General features: G+C 41.1%; 1 protein-coding gene across 1 annotated transcript in view; it reads right to left on the bottom strand.

The window, feature by feature from the left end:
• The window catches only part of LOC124799227 (cytochrome P450 6k1-like), a 148,210-nt gene extending 135,739 nt beyond the window's left edge, over nt 1–12,471 (bottom strand). The window contains exon 1 of the mRNA XM_047262766.1: nt 12,417–12,471. The gene's annotated coding sequence lies outside the window, so the exon portion shown is untranslated. The remainder of the gene's footprint in view (nt 1–12,416) is intronic.
• Between the last annotated feature and the right edge of the window lie 815 nt (nt 12,472–13,286).

Here is a 13,286-nt window from a genome sequence, read left to right as displayed (position 1 = left end):
GTTCAACACTGTACGACGAATCGTGTGCTCTGGGACGCTTGCGCGTACACCGGCATTGTTCTCTTTCGGCAGAAATGCCACAGGTCACCATCCATCCTGCTTTATAGAGGAGACAAGCCTCTAAATGCTACGTTCTGTGAAGAATTGTGGACGTCCAACCTTTTAGCGCCTAGTGGTAGTTTCACTGTTCTCGTACCTCCTTTGACAGTAGCACGTGTGCATTCGACCAGCTTCGCCGTTTCCGAGATACTTGTTCACACGTTCTGCATGATAATAACTGCCCTTTTTCAGAGTCGCTTGTCTAATTGGATTTCCCCATTTTCAGCCCGTATCTTCGCTAGGGTGATCCTCCGTCCGCGTCCGCTCTGCCTACATACTTTTGTTAGCGCGTCACACGCCCGCAACACCAGCACACGGCATCCAACCTCGCGGTGGGCAGTGGCCACAATGTTTTGGCTCATCATATCCTTAGATTTTACACGATCGAATGGATCACTCCACACGTTCAGTTTCTCAGAGACACACATACAGTTAGAGTTACGCAAAAAAATGTGAGTTTTCAGCTAATCCTCAATGTTCACGTCGGCTGCAGATAGCTTAATACCTCCTTACTTCAGCTAATCTACACTAATGTGACAAACATCTTGGGACATCCATACACACAAACACAGATGGCGGCAGTGTCGTTTTTAGATAACGTATAAAACGACAGTGCCTTGACAGAGCTGTCATTTTTACTCAGGTAATTTATTTGAAAACATTTCCGACGTGATTGTGGACTCACGACGGGAATAAACAGAATTTGTAGGCGGAATGGTAGCCGGAGCTGGACACGTGGGACATCCCATTTCGAAACTCGTTGGGAAATTCACTATTCCGACATCCATAGTGTCAAGAGTCTGCCGAGAATACCAAATTTCAGACATTTCCTCTCACCACAGAATGCAGTGGCTGACGGCCTTCATTTAACAACAGAGAGCAGCGGTTGTCAGTGGTAACAGAAAGGCAACACTGCGTGAAATAATCGCAGAAATTAATGTTGCACATACGACAAACGTGTCTGCTTGGACAGTGCGGCGAAATATGGTGTCAGTGGGCTATGGCATAGAAAGGCAACACTGTGTGAAATAAACGCAGAAATTAATGTTGCACATACGACAAACGTGTCTGCTTGGACAGTGCGGCGAAATCTGGCGTCAGTGGGCTATGGCATAGAAAGGCAACACTGCGTGAAATAAACGCAGAAATTAATGTTGCACATACGACAAATGTGTCTGCTTGGACAGTGCGGCGAAATCTGGCGTCAGTGGGCTATGGCATAGAAAGGCAACACTGCGTGAAATAAACGCAGAAATTAATGTTGCACATACGACAAACGTGTCTGCTTGGACAGTGCGGCGAAATCTGGCGTCAGTGGGCTATGGCATAGAAAGGCAACACTGCGTGAAATAAACGCAGAAATTAATGTTGCACATACGACAAACGTGTCTGCTTGGACAGTGCGGCGAAATCTGGCGTCAGTGGGCTATGGCATAGAAAGGCAACACTGCGTGAAATAAACGCAGAAATTAATGTTGCACATACGACAAACGTGTCTGCTTGGACAGTGTGGCGAAATAGGGCGTCAGTGGGCTATGGCATCAGACGACCTACACGAGTGCGATCTCTGATAGCACGACGTCGGTTGCAGAGCCTCTGCTGGGCTCGAGATCGTATCGGTTGGACCCTAGACGACTGGGAAACAGTGGCCTAGTCAGATGTGTCACGATGACAGTTGGTTAATGCTGGTGGTAGCGTTCGAGTGCAGCTCAGACCCCCAGGAAGCCATCAACCCGAGTCGGCCACAAGGCAGTGTGTAAGGCAGCCGGTGGTGGCTTCGTATCGGAGGGGGCTGTGTTTACGTCGAGAGGACTGGGTCCCCTGGTCAACTTGACTGGAAATGGTTGTGTTCGGCCACTTGGAGGCCGTGTGCAGCAGTTCATGGACTTCATGTTCGGAAAGAAGGACTGAATATTTATGGATGACCATGCGCATTTCAGTGGCCTACAGTTGATCGCGATTGGTTTGAAGATCAGTGTGGACAATTCGAGCGGATCAGTTGACTACCGAGATCGCCCGACATTAATCCCATTGAAAGTTTATGGGACAGCATCGAGAGGACAGTCGTCACAAAACCCTGCACCGGCAACACTTTCGCAATTATGGATGGCTATATAGGCAACATGGTTCAATATTTTCTGGTAAACCTTCCGGGATGTAAGGTCGTTTTATCTCTGACAAAGATTATCTCTGCATATCACGTGTAACTCTGGCCACGCCCACTTTCTACGATATATAAGGCGCTCTCAGACGTCCGACCCGTCAGTCGGCAAGACTCACCGGAGGAGAAACACCCCTCTGAAGAGGTCCAGCGCAGCTCTGGACGAAACGTTAGGAGCTGAAGAGTTTCATGGACCACGACCTTACATCCAGGAAGGTTTACCAGAGGATATGTCATCCGGTCGTGAAAGCCCTCATACGATGGTTCAATATTTCTGCAGGGGTCTTCCAACGATTTGTTGAGTCCACGTCATGTCGAGCTGCTGCACTTCGCCGGGCAGAAGGACGTGGGGTGCTGTGTTGGAAGCTGTCGCACGACTTCTGTCACCTGTGTACTGAGTGCTCATAACAGTACTCTATGTAAGTTATCAGTTACTAATAAGGCCGATACACAGGCTGTCGGAGGTGCCGTCCTGCAATGGCGCAATTGGCTCGTGGGCAAAAAAGTTTGACGACTAAAGGTGTAGATGATTGGAAATGCGGAGAAGAAGGAAACTGGACGTACTCCAGGTATGACGTAATCGAAGAATTTTAAAAATTCATTGAACAATGAAAAAATTCTCTACGGTGGGCATCTCGTTTTTATATTTCTAAGTTATCGATGTGCACGTCAGTGACAGAGAGAGTAAGTTAAGTTACTGGTAAACAACTTCTGGTCTTGTTCTAGCGCAGACCTCGCCCTTGCGTAGTCCGACATACGAGTATTTTAGGTGAAGTGTGGTAGGTGATGGACGTATTCAGTAGTGCCGTCTTGACTTCTGATTGTATCTGTTAGATGAAGAAAAATTTATTGTGAAGGACAGCAAGGATGTATATCATGTAGATATTGAAAGGCAAAAGAAATATAAATTTTGAATAATCTTATTTTTTTAAAAAATAGAATATAGAAGTAATTTGAGGTAAGACTGCCGCACTGCGCAGCTAGTTTGACGGAATGACTGTTGTCAGCTGGTTAACTTTGTTCATCTGCGCAGAGCTGAGAGAAAGACCCCTCCACTTCCCTGAGTCATGCGTTAACATATCAACTGGTTAAGGTTTTTAATATTTATTGGCATTATCTATTGACATTGTAACCTTTTCAAATCATTGTTCACTGTGCGAGACTCGTATTGTTCAGATCAATGTTATGTGTGAAGATCATGCGAAGATCTGCTCTCTCATTCTGAATACATACTTCATTCCAAGATCGTAGTGTGGCTGGCTCTGAGCACTATGGGACTTAACATCTACGGTCACCAGTCCCCTAGAACTTAGAACTACTGAAACCTAGCTAACCTAAGGACAGCACACAACACCCAGCCATCACGAGGCAGAGAAAATCCCTGACCCCGCGGGGAATCGAACCCGGGAACCCGGGCGTGGGAAGCGAGAACGCTACCGCACGACCATGAGATGCGGGCCAGATCGTAGTCTTGGAATATTATTTCACAGTAATAGTTACTCACCTAATCTACTGTTTAAAGAAGGTTTATCATAACGCATTACCACATTGCACCATGTGGTGTGCAACAGTTCGAATTTTGTTTGGAAATTTTAGTAATCTAGCTTAACAACTGCCTGCTTGATGTCTGCTGTCGTGCTTTCGAGAAATATGCAACAATGTTGCAAGACGCGAGGTAAACGGCAATTTTGGTTAAGGTCAGATAATTGTTTTACATCCGTTGCACATTTAATATAAAGATAAAACGTATTCCAATCATTTACACCTCAATTTACGTTGAATAACAGTTTGTGGGTGTATAGCTTTGGTAAATGTGGGCTAAATTTCATACAGAAACTTACGTATGTCGACCTCTTCTGCAAGGATAGTTTGTTGGTCTTTTGGTAATACGTAGTCAGATAGTGTTACATTTCTCGAAAGGAAAAAAAAATTACTAATGTTGTACTTCTTTTTCGGACAAATTATTTAAAACTTTGTGTTCAATTTGTGAAATTTTGTGTCGTATGATAACTATCGATTACTTTACTACGTAAACAGTTGGCATAATAGTACAGATTTTATGTGGTATTCATTCAGTATTGAGTATCTGCGTACAAGATAGTAGATTTTTTGTTTGTTAGGTCATTTTAGTAATTTTTTTCCCCGAGAAACAGTATTTCATCATGTTTGTCGCAACAGAAAACATTATGAAAATACGTCGTAATACAAGACAGCAGACAGTGTTACAAAACAAGGAGTCGGTACAGGATAAATAACCCACCTAGAGCAATTAGCTACTACCACTAGTTTACGAAATTGCACGGATCCACAATTATTAACCAGTATTTAATCATGTTTGTCGCAACAGAAAACATTATGAAAATACGTCGTAATACAAGACAGCAGACAGTGTTACAAAACAAGGAGTCGGTACAGGATAAATAACCCACCTGGAGCAATTAGCAACTACCACTAGTTTACGAAATTGCACGGATCCACAATTATTAACCAATTCATGAACAATAATTAAACAGAACAAATGATGGGCAATGAACACGTAAATCCTGGAGCTGGGTAGGTCGGCGATAAGTCGCTGCAGTTTAGCGAAAGTCACAAAAGTCTCCACAGTGGTGTAAAATTTTACAGTAACTAGTAGAAGATCCGTCAGAATCAGGTTTTGCGTCAATTTCTTATGAACAGGTGGGACACACAACACCTTCAGCGAGTAATAATGCTGTATCACAAGACGTGAGTCTGGCAAATTTGATGGAATCAGTTTGTCAGAGGTTTGAAAAAGCACGGAATGAAATAGTTAAAAGATTCGAAAAATGTCAGGAAGAAAATAGTAAATCAGTTAGCCAAAAAATAAAATAATTAGAAAATGAAAACAGGAAATAATAGAAAGAGAACAGAATAGCGCTTAGAGAAGAAATTAAAAATGACCTTCAACCATTTCTTAATAGTTTTGATGACAGGTACGTAACCTGAGAATTGAATGCGAAAACAGGAAAACAAATCAGAAAATAGAACAAAAGGAACAGTTAAGTACGGTTAAAGAAAGGATGGATGGCTTGACTCAAAACTCACAACCAGTACAGTCACGGATTCAAATGACAAAATGCCAGTACAGTTTTCAGACACAGCACAATATCGGTCATTAACAAATTTTAAATACAACCAGGAGAAAAATCAATCGGGAAAATAAGTGTTATAGGAACACTATGAATGAAAAAGTCGAGCGTATTCAATGGAAGCTTAACCGCGAAGACGAAAAGGACGAATATGACTGTTTACATTCATACTCAGAAAACTCTGTTGGCCATACACATTTATGGCGTCTAGGCGATTTTCCACGAGAGCAGTTGCACACAACCAGATGCGACAGTGAATTGGGTAACACATAGCTTTATAATGTTTATAATGTTACTAAACTTTGACTTCTCTAGTCCAGCAAAACACTTTGAAGACATGGTACGCAGAAATCAGTAGCTATCAAATCCGTAAAACCAAAGAGCTAATTCGCATTTGTTTAACAAAGTTACCTACACATTTGAGAGACGTAATTTTGCCCGGCAGATGTAAGGATGATTTAGAAGAATTGATTCAAGAATTGGACTTATACGGTGACAGTAGCTTAACGAGAGAACACATCAGAAATCACTACAGAAACTACGACACCTCTGTGCAGCGTGAAAACAAAAACTATGGGAACTTCCATAATAGACATAACCACAGAAACACTTACAGACGGGATAACCGACATCGTCCATATGACGTAACAAGTCATACAGTTGAATAATGATTATTGTCACAGAAGTAATTTCCGGACCTCTGACTATGAACATGATAACAGACATCACACGAATTGCGGTAATGAGAACAGGTGTAATCATAATTATCATAACAACCAAAATTACGACTAAAACTACTCTGATTCATATGGTAAGCCTGCAAATACTCATGGGCACGATTCAGGCAGATCAAATCCGCAAACTAGTCCTCACGGCAACAATTACGCAAATAGCAACAAACATAGTCAAAACCAGCATTGTCACAGTAATCAATATCACAATACACCGTGAAAAAACTGTGGAAGGGCAAGCCCAGCGCGACAGATAGAAATACTTGAAGTCACGTCACCAAACCCGAGAGAAATCAACGGCGAGAAGGCAATACAGGACAGTGACTCGTGAAAGTTGTACCCAGATGATAGAACTACATGTTAACTGTTTCTAAAATATTTCTTGCATTACAGCACACAGCAACTGTTGGCGATGCTACTGCACCACATGCCAGAGCGACTCCCACCGCGCTGCAGACGACTTTTGACAAGAATCGGATGATTTTTGTAGCGCAGAAAACTTCATTCATCGTGCAACAAATCGAGCGATTTGTTGCTACGATGCTAACACTAAACAAGTTGCTGCGAACTTGGAAATATGATCTAGAATTCGTGTAGCTGCAAATAATTTCTGATATAATAAACATTGACGGTATTTTTTAAACCAGTTCCGAGAGCATACATAGGTTACCAGCGATGTGTTGTTCGCCAGAGAAATATTTTTTGGCTGTACACAGTGATGACAATACAAAGATATATAACATTTTCTACCACTTTTCATGACGTATAAAGGCTGTTCCGATGGTAATTGTGTTGTCTGGAAAGAAGAGTAATAGGTATTTTGATGTAAGAAGTTTTTCAGCATCTGTTGTGGGGTAATGAAGTTGTGTTTCCTGAAGTGAAATATTTGCAGTTATAGCTATGAAGTGTTCTTTATGTGGAAATAAGTGAAAGAAAACAGAGCAGTGAATTGTTTTTTGAAGTGTGTGTTGAGACAAAGACAACAAATATGATTAATGTTGTAATATGATGTTTGTAAGCATATAAGGTAAGTCTTTTTGAAAAGATATGATTAGATGACAAGAGTGAATGGAGGTAACACAGTTACTTCTTTGATGTGGATCTTTATGATTATCTGATGCAAATTACTTAACTTTTAATTAAACATACAGTGTCATTTTTTTCATTGGAACAACATTTAAAAGTTACGCAAATTTTACAGTAATTAGAGAACTGTACGTTTTTGTCTCTATTTGTGCATGAAAAATGTTTTGCAAAGACTTGGACCAGCACTGATGCTGCTCTGTACAGTGACACGCTGTCTCAGCACTTTTTGAGGCTTGTCCTTGTGGTAGCTCCTATTTTCTTGCTTATACTGATGAATCACATTTTTTTCTGATTTGTATACAGGTATTTGCACTCAAAATTTAACTTCTACTGAATTCTGTAGAACTAATTTTCCTTTTCTTTGTCTAACAGATAAAATTTACATATGTATGAAACGATGGCATAACAATATTGTCCATCACTCTAAGTGTTTGCGAATTTTTGGAAGTCAAGATGAAATTCATGACTCGCGAGCTATTACATTGGTAGACAGTCTACTTAAAATCAGGAAAAAAAAGCAATAAGAGAAATGAGGCGCAGGAAATGTGTGGGATACTTTTCAACTTTATTGTTTTTGCCATGGCATAGGATAATATCCTTTTTTTATATATTTTTCTACTAACATGTTTGACATTTCACACTATACATCTTCTTGTATTTACATATGCTCTCGCATAATAATATGCATCGCTTTAACTTAAGGAATTTTCAGGTTGAATTTGCCTCTTACACTTATGTATTAGTTGAGTTTCTTTATAATGTATACTCTCAGTGTAAATTGTTACTATAGGATGTGGCGCCATTAGTACAACAATTATGTTTAGTGTGGTACTGTAGTGAGCTCTCATAAGCCATGAAAGATTTGTAAGAAATCATGAAAGACGTTAAGGAGGTAGCAAAAGAAAAAAGATAAGAGAGGAAATCGTACAACGTAAACATGAGCAAAGAAGAAGAAGAATTTGTGATGAAATAATCTGGTTAATCAGGTAGGGTAAATATCGGATGAAATATGATTAGGTAGGGCAAAGATGACAGATGGTTAAGTAGGGCTGTGGAGGTAAATAATGTGGACTTATAAGAATTTATGAAATATATGGCTGAAAGAAGCAGAGAGATAAAGTAAACAGTTGTATTTGTTGTAAGTTTGATGAAATTATAGGTAAAATGATTAAGAGGTGCACAAACTAAAGGATGAAATATAACTAAATAGCGTGTTACTTACTGACTATATTAGGTATATTAGGTATAGCAACAGACTGACGTTTGACTGACTGCAAAAGCATTCTTTGATGAGAAACTTGGTTACTCTCGAAACCATGTTTATGTATTTGTGTTCTCCTTACCTGTATGTGTGTGTGTGTGTGTGTGTGTGTGTGTGTGTGTGTGTGTGTGTGTGTGTGTGTGTATGTGTATGTGTGTGTGTGTGTGTGTGTGTGTGTGTGTGACCATTATCCTCATGTGTTATCCTTATATGTCTCTTTCTACTTGGCTTCCTATACTTTCGTATATTTTACTGGTGAACATGTATACTTATTTATTTGAATGGATTTAGAATTTTCTGTAGGTCATTCAGTATACATTTATTAATTGTTTCTTATCATGAGTACTACCGTACACTGTTTGAGAGGGTTTATTTATCTGGTGTTTCTGTAATTCATTATTACAAAACCATGATTCTATTTTTTTGCTTTTTTATGTAGAGAAATCTGTTGTTACCATTACACTACATGTGCAGCCCACATGTACAACTATCTAAAATCTTGTTACTCGTGTCTTATTGTAGATAATTGTATATTATAAATGTGACAAATTGTGGCTGATGTACGATGCACCACAAACGATAGAGACTTGCCAGGGCAGAGGAAATACGTCTGTATATAATGGAACATTCTCTGCCAAATGTTGGTATGCTTCACCTATACAAGCTGCAGCTGAATTTTATAAGGAACTCTTCGATATTGGAAGATGGTTTTGGAATTATCAATGGATCTACAGCCTGCTTACAGTAGATACTACTACGTACTTCACTGTTTCTGCACGTTCGGGGTTGACAGCTGAAATCTGAGCTTAGCCTCGCTGAGTCTGCTTCCACGTAACTTCCCACAACAGTGACAAATTGTAACGAGATGAGAAAATTTGGTCGTTTGTGACAATAACACTCTCTGCCTACTCTCATTGTGCAGATCACTGCTGCCATATGTACTATCATTCACAAATGTAGGTCTTGTGTGATGCAGACATTCTCTAACCTACTTCCTGTGTGCTACAAAAACAGAGTAATCACAAATCCTACTGACTATAATATAAAATGTGACATATAAACTTTCAAAATAGCCCTGTACAGAACGTTCTCATAGACAACATGAAAAATGATAGCAAATCTGTGGTGAATTCTACTGATTACTTCACTGCCATGTTCTTGAATTTTGTAAATAATTTTTACTCATAGTTCTTTCTTTTTGTGAAGCTATTTTTCTCTTTGTTTTTGTAACATGTTTCACATGGCCCTATATATAACGTTTATAATTTTGTCATGGACCCATTCCTATCCGAAATGACTTTCATACAAAATTCTTCTCGGAGTAGGTGGAGGACATGTAAGGTGGGCATGCATTTTGGTTTTTGTAAGTTATCGGAGTTCACCTCAGAGAGAGAGAGAGAGAGAGAGAGAGAGAGAGAGAGAGAGAGAGCAAGTTATGTTAAACAATTTTTGGTTTTGTTGTGGCACAGTCCTTGCCCTTGCATAGTCTGATATATTCTTGGTTATATTGTTGTAGGTGGTGGACGTATTCATCAGTGCTACGTTGACTTGTGATTTTATCTGTTAGATGAAGAAAATAATTAATATTGAAACATTTTTTGTGAAGAACACCAAGGACGGTTATGATGTTTATATGGAAAGGCAGAACGAATATAAATTTTGAATAACCTTATTGTTTAAAGAAAAACAGAGAAGGAGATGAGGTAAGACTGCAGCACTGCGCAGCTAGTTTGAAGGAATGACTGTTGTCAGCTGGTTAACTTTCTTCACTTGTTGAGAACTGGGAGAAAAACCACCCCACTTTCCTGCCTTATGCACTAACATATCAAGTGATTTATCTGTTTAATTTTTTGATATTATATGTTGACATTGTACCTTTTTTAAATCATTGTTCCCTTTGTTAGGTTCGTATTGTTCAGACCAATGTTATGTGTGAAGATCACCCGAAGATCTACTCTGTCTTTTGGAATACATACTTCATTATTAAACCGTTGTCTTGGAATATTATCTCATAGTAATAGTTACTGTCCCCATCTCGCTGTTTAAAGGAGGTTTATCATAACACACTACCACTTTTCACTATGTGATATGCAGCAGTTCGAATTTTGTTTGGAAATTTTATTTAAAAATAGAAATCTAGCTTAGCCGCCCCTTGCTCACTGTTTGCTGTTGTGCTTTCTAGAAATCTGCGTAAATGTTCTCAAGGAACGAGGAAAGTGAAAATTTTGGTTACGACAAGATAATGGTTTTACTTCTGTTGCACATTTAATATAAAGACAAGTTGTGTTCAGACCAGTTACAGCGGAATTCAAATGAGGTTCTGTTTAGTCAAAGGATAGCATACGAGTTTAAGTTAGATAACAACTAGTTGGTACATAGTGCTGGTAATACGTAGCCTTTTATAGAGTGGGAGGTAAATTTGGGCTAAATGTCGTACAGAAATACATAATGGGGAACTTACAGTGTTATGAAGAACAGGTGATTATAGATGTGCGTGGGAAACACTTATTACAGTACGGGACAACTCAGACGTATGTCTGTGGCGCAATCCAGCTGCATTTCATTTGTTGCTGGAAGCATATGCAGAATCCACCGATGACCGGGCGACAACGGACAGAAGCGTACTCGGAAGATAGAAGAGAGTTCTCGCCGCACTTGGTTACAGATTATAGTGTAGGGCTGACTTAGAGACAGGGAATGTCGTTTAGTGAACCCTTAGAAGTGAACGGACAGTTGTTGTAAATTGGGTTTGCTATGTACCGTGAAGTTTATCTACGATTATTTGCACTTAGCCATCGAGTGCTCTTTTTTGTGTTTTATTACCGGGTGATCAAAAAGTCAGTATAAATTTGAAAACTTAATAAACCACGGGATAATGTAGACAGAGAGGTAAAAATTGACACACATGCTTGGAATGACACGGGGTTTTATTAGAACAAAAAAAAAGAAAGATCTCTTGCTCGCGTCGTTTGGTGATGATCGTGTGCTCAGCCGCCACTTTCGTCATGCTTGGCCTCCTACGTCCCCAGACCTCAGTCCGTGCGATTATTGGCTTTGGGGCTACCTGAAGTCGCAAGTGTATCATGATCGACCGACATTTCTAGGGATCCTGAAAGACAACATCCGACGCGAATGCCTGACCATAACTGCAGACATGCTTTACAGTGCTGTTCACAACATTATTCCTCGACTACAGCTATTGTTGAGTAATGATGATGGACATATTGAGCATTTCCTATAAAGAACATCATCTTTGCTTTGTCTTACTTTGTTATTCTAATTATTGCTATTCTGAGCAGATGAAGCGCCATCTGTCGGACAGTTTTTGAACATTTGTATTTTTTTTTTTGTTCTAATAAAACCCCATGTCATTCCAAGCATGTATGTCAATTTGTACCTCTCTATCTACATTATTCCGTGATTTATTCAGTTTTCAAATTTATGCTGACTTTTTGATCATCGGTATATGCTGTGTTACAGACTTCTTTTTTCAACTAGTCACAACGATAAGGAAAACTTTTAACTCATTTGTGTGACTTTGTTACTAATTTATTGGAGTGTTGTAGAAACTTCGTTCTGCTATCCTGTTACCTGACTCTGGGGCATAGCTGTGTAATAGTGGCAGGGAGATATTGTCTTAGCGGTGTGCCGCACCAGAAGCCGTTTCACGAACCCACAAACTCGGCCTACCGTAACAACAGAGGCATCTCGGTCCCCACGGCAGTAGCGACGAGGTCATTACAAAACAGGTGTCGGGTGGAAATAGATACTTAGAAATGAGAAAGAGGATAGCGAAAGACGGCGGCAGCATCGAACCGACCGAAAGACCTAGCACCTACGAAAAGCTGTTGACAGAGTAGTCGCGTTTCTTCTTACGACAGCTGTGCCCCGAGACGCACGGCAGCAGAGCGCAGGCGCGCAGCGGCGGCCGGCGCGCCCAGCCCAGCACAGCACAGCACGGTACAGACCTGCTCCTTCTCCGGCAGGACTCGCGGACACAACAGACGCCGGACGACGGTCGCCGACTCCCGGCCACGGGCCGCCAGCCTCGCACTTAAGTACCGGCGCCCCGGAGACGCGGCGGTGGCGGGCGGCGGGGGTGGCGGGGGCGGCGGGGGCGACGGCGGCCGGCGGCGCCGCTGGCTGGTCCCACTCCTGCTCTACCAGGGACGTCTCTGACAGCAATTTCTGTTTTGCAACCGGGGGGACTGTTTGTTAAGAAACAACAAACAGTCCCCCCAGTTGCAAAACTGAAATGTTTATCTCATTTATCCTCCAGTGAGACGTGTCGCCTTTTACGAGGCATCAGACTGGCTGGCAAAATAGGGTGTCGAAACACACAGGATGCTGCCCGTACATATGTCCAGTAGCAAACAACCATGGTCACAATTAAGAATAAATTTGTGCGGTGTACGACGTAGAAATCAAGTACAAGGGAAATCCCGTCCAACCCGTGTGGAAGCCCCAGCAGCTAGTCGGTTGTGGACGGCGCCGCATGGCTTACAAGGACGCCGCGCGAGGACCTTTTAAAAATTCTGTCAAGGATTACTACTTGATGGAGCTTTCGAGCGGTTTAGGCGTGTCTTCCCGTGTATTTAACAACTTCTATGTCAGACACCGCAGAATGGTTTTTTTCCCAAGTTCAGAGCACGATGGTTTGCTGCCGGGACATTTGTATGCGCAGTATCCTGCGTGCTTAACAGCATATTTTTCCAGTCAATTTGTACATCTACATCTACATGATTACTCTGCAATTCACATTTAAGTGCTTCGCAGAGGGTTCATTGAACCACAATCATACTATCTCTCTACCATTCCACTCCCGAACAGCGAGCGGG

This window comes from Schistocerca piceifrons, chromosome 5 (assembly GCF_021461385.2).
Source record: "Schistocerca piceifrons isolate TAMUIC-IGC-003096 chromosome 5, iqSchPice1.1, whole genome shotgun sequence".
NCBI classification, from domain to species: domain Eukaryota; kingdom Metazoa; phylum Arthropoda; class Insecta; order Orthoptera; family Acrididae; genus Schistocerca; species Schistocerca piceifrons.
Note: the sequence above shows the minus strand (reverse complement) of the source record. Positions and strands in the feature narration are given on the sequence as shown.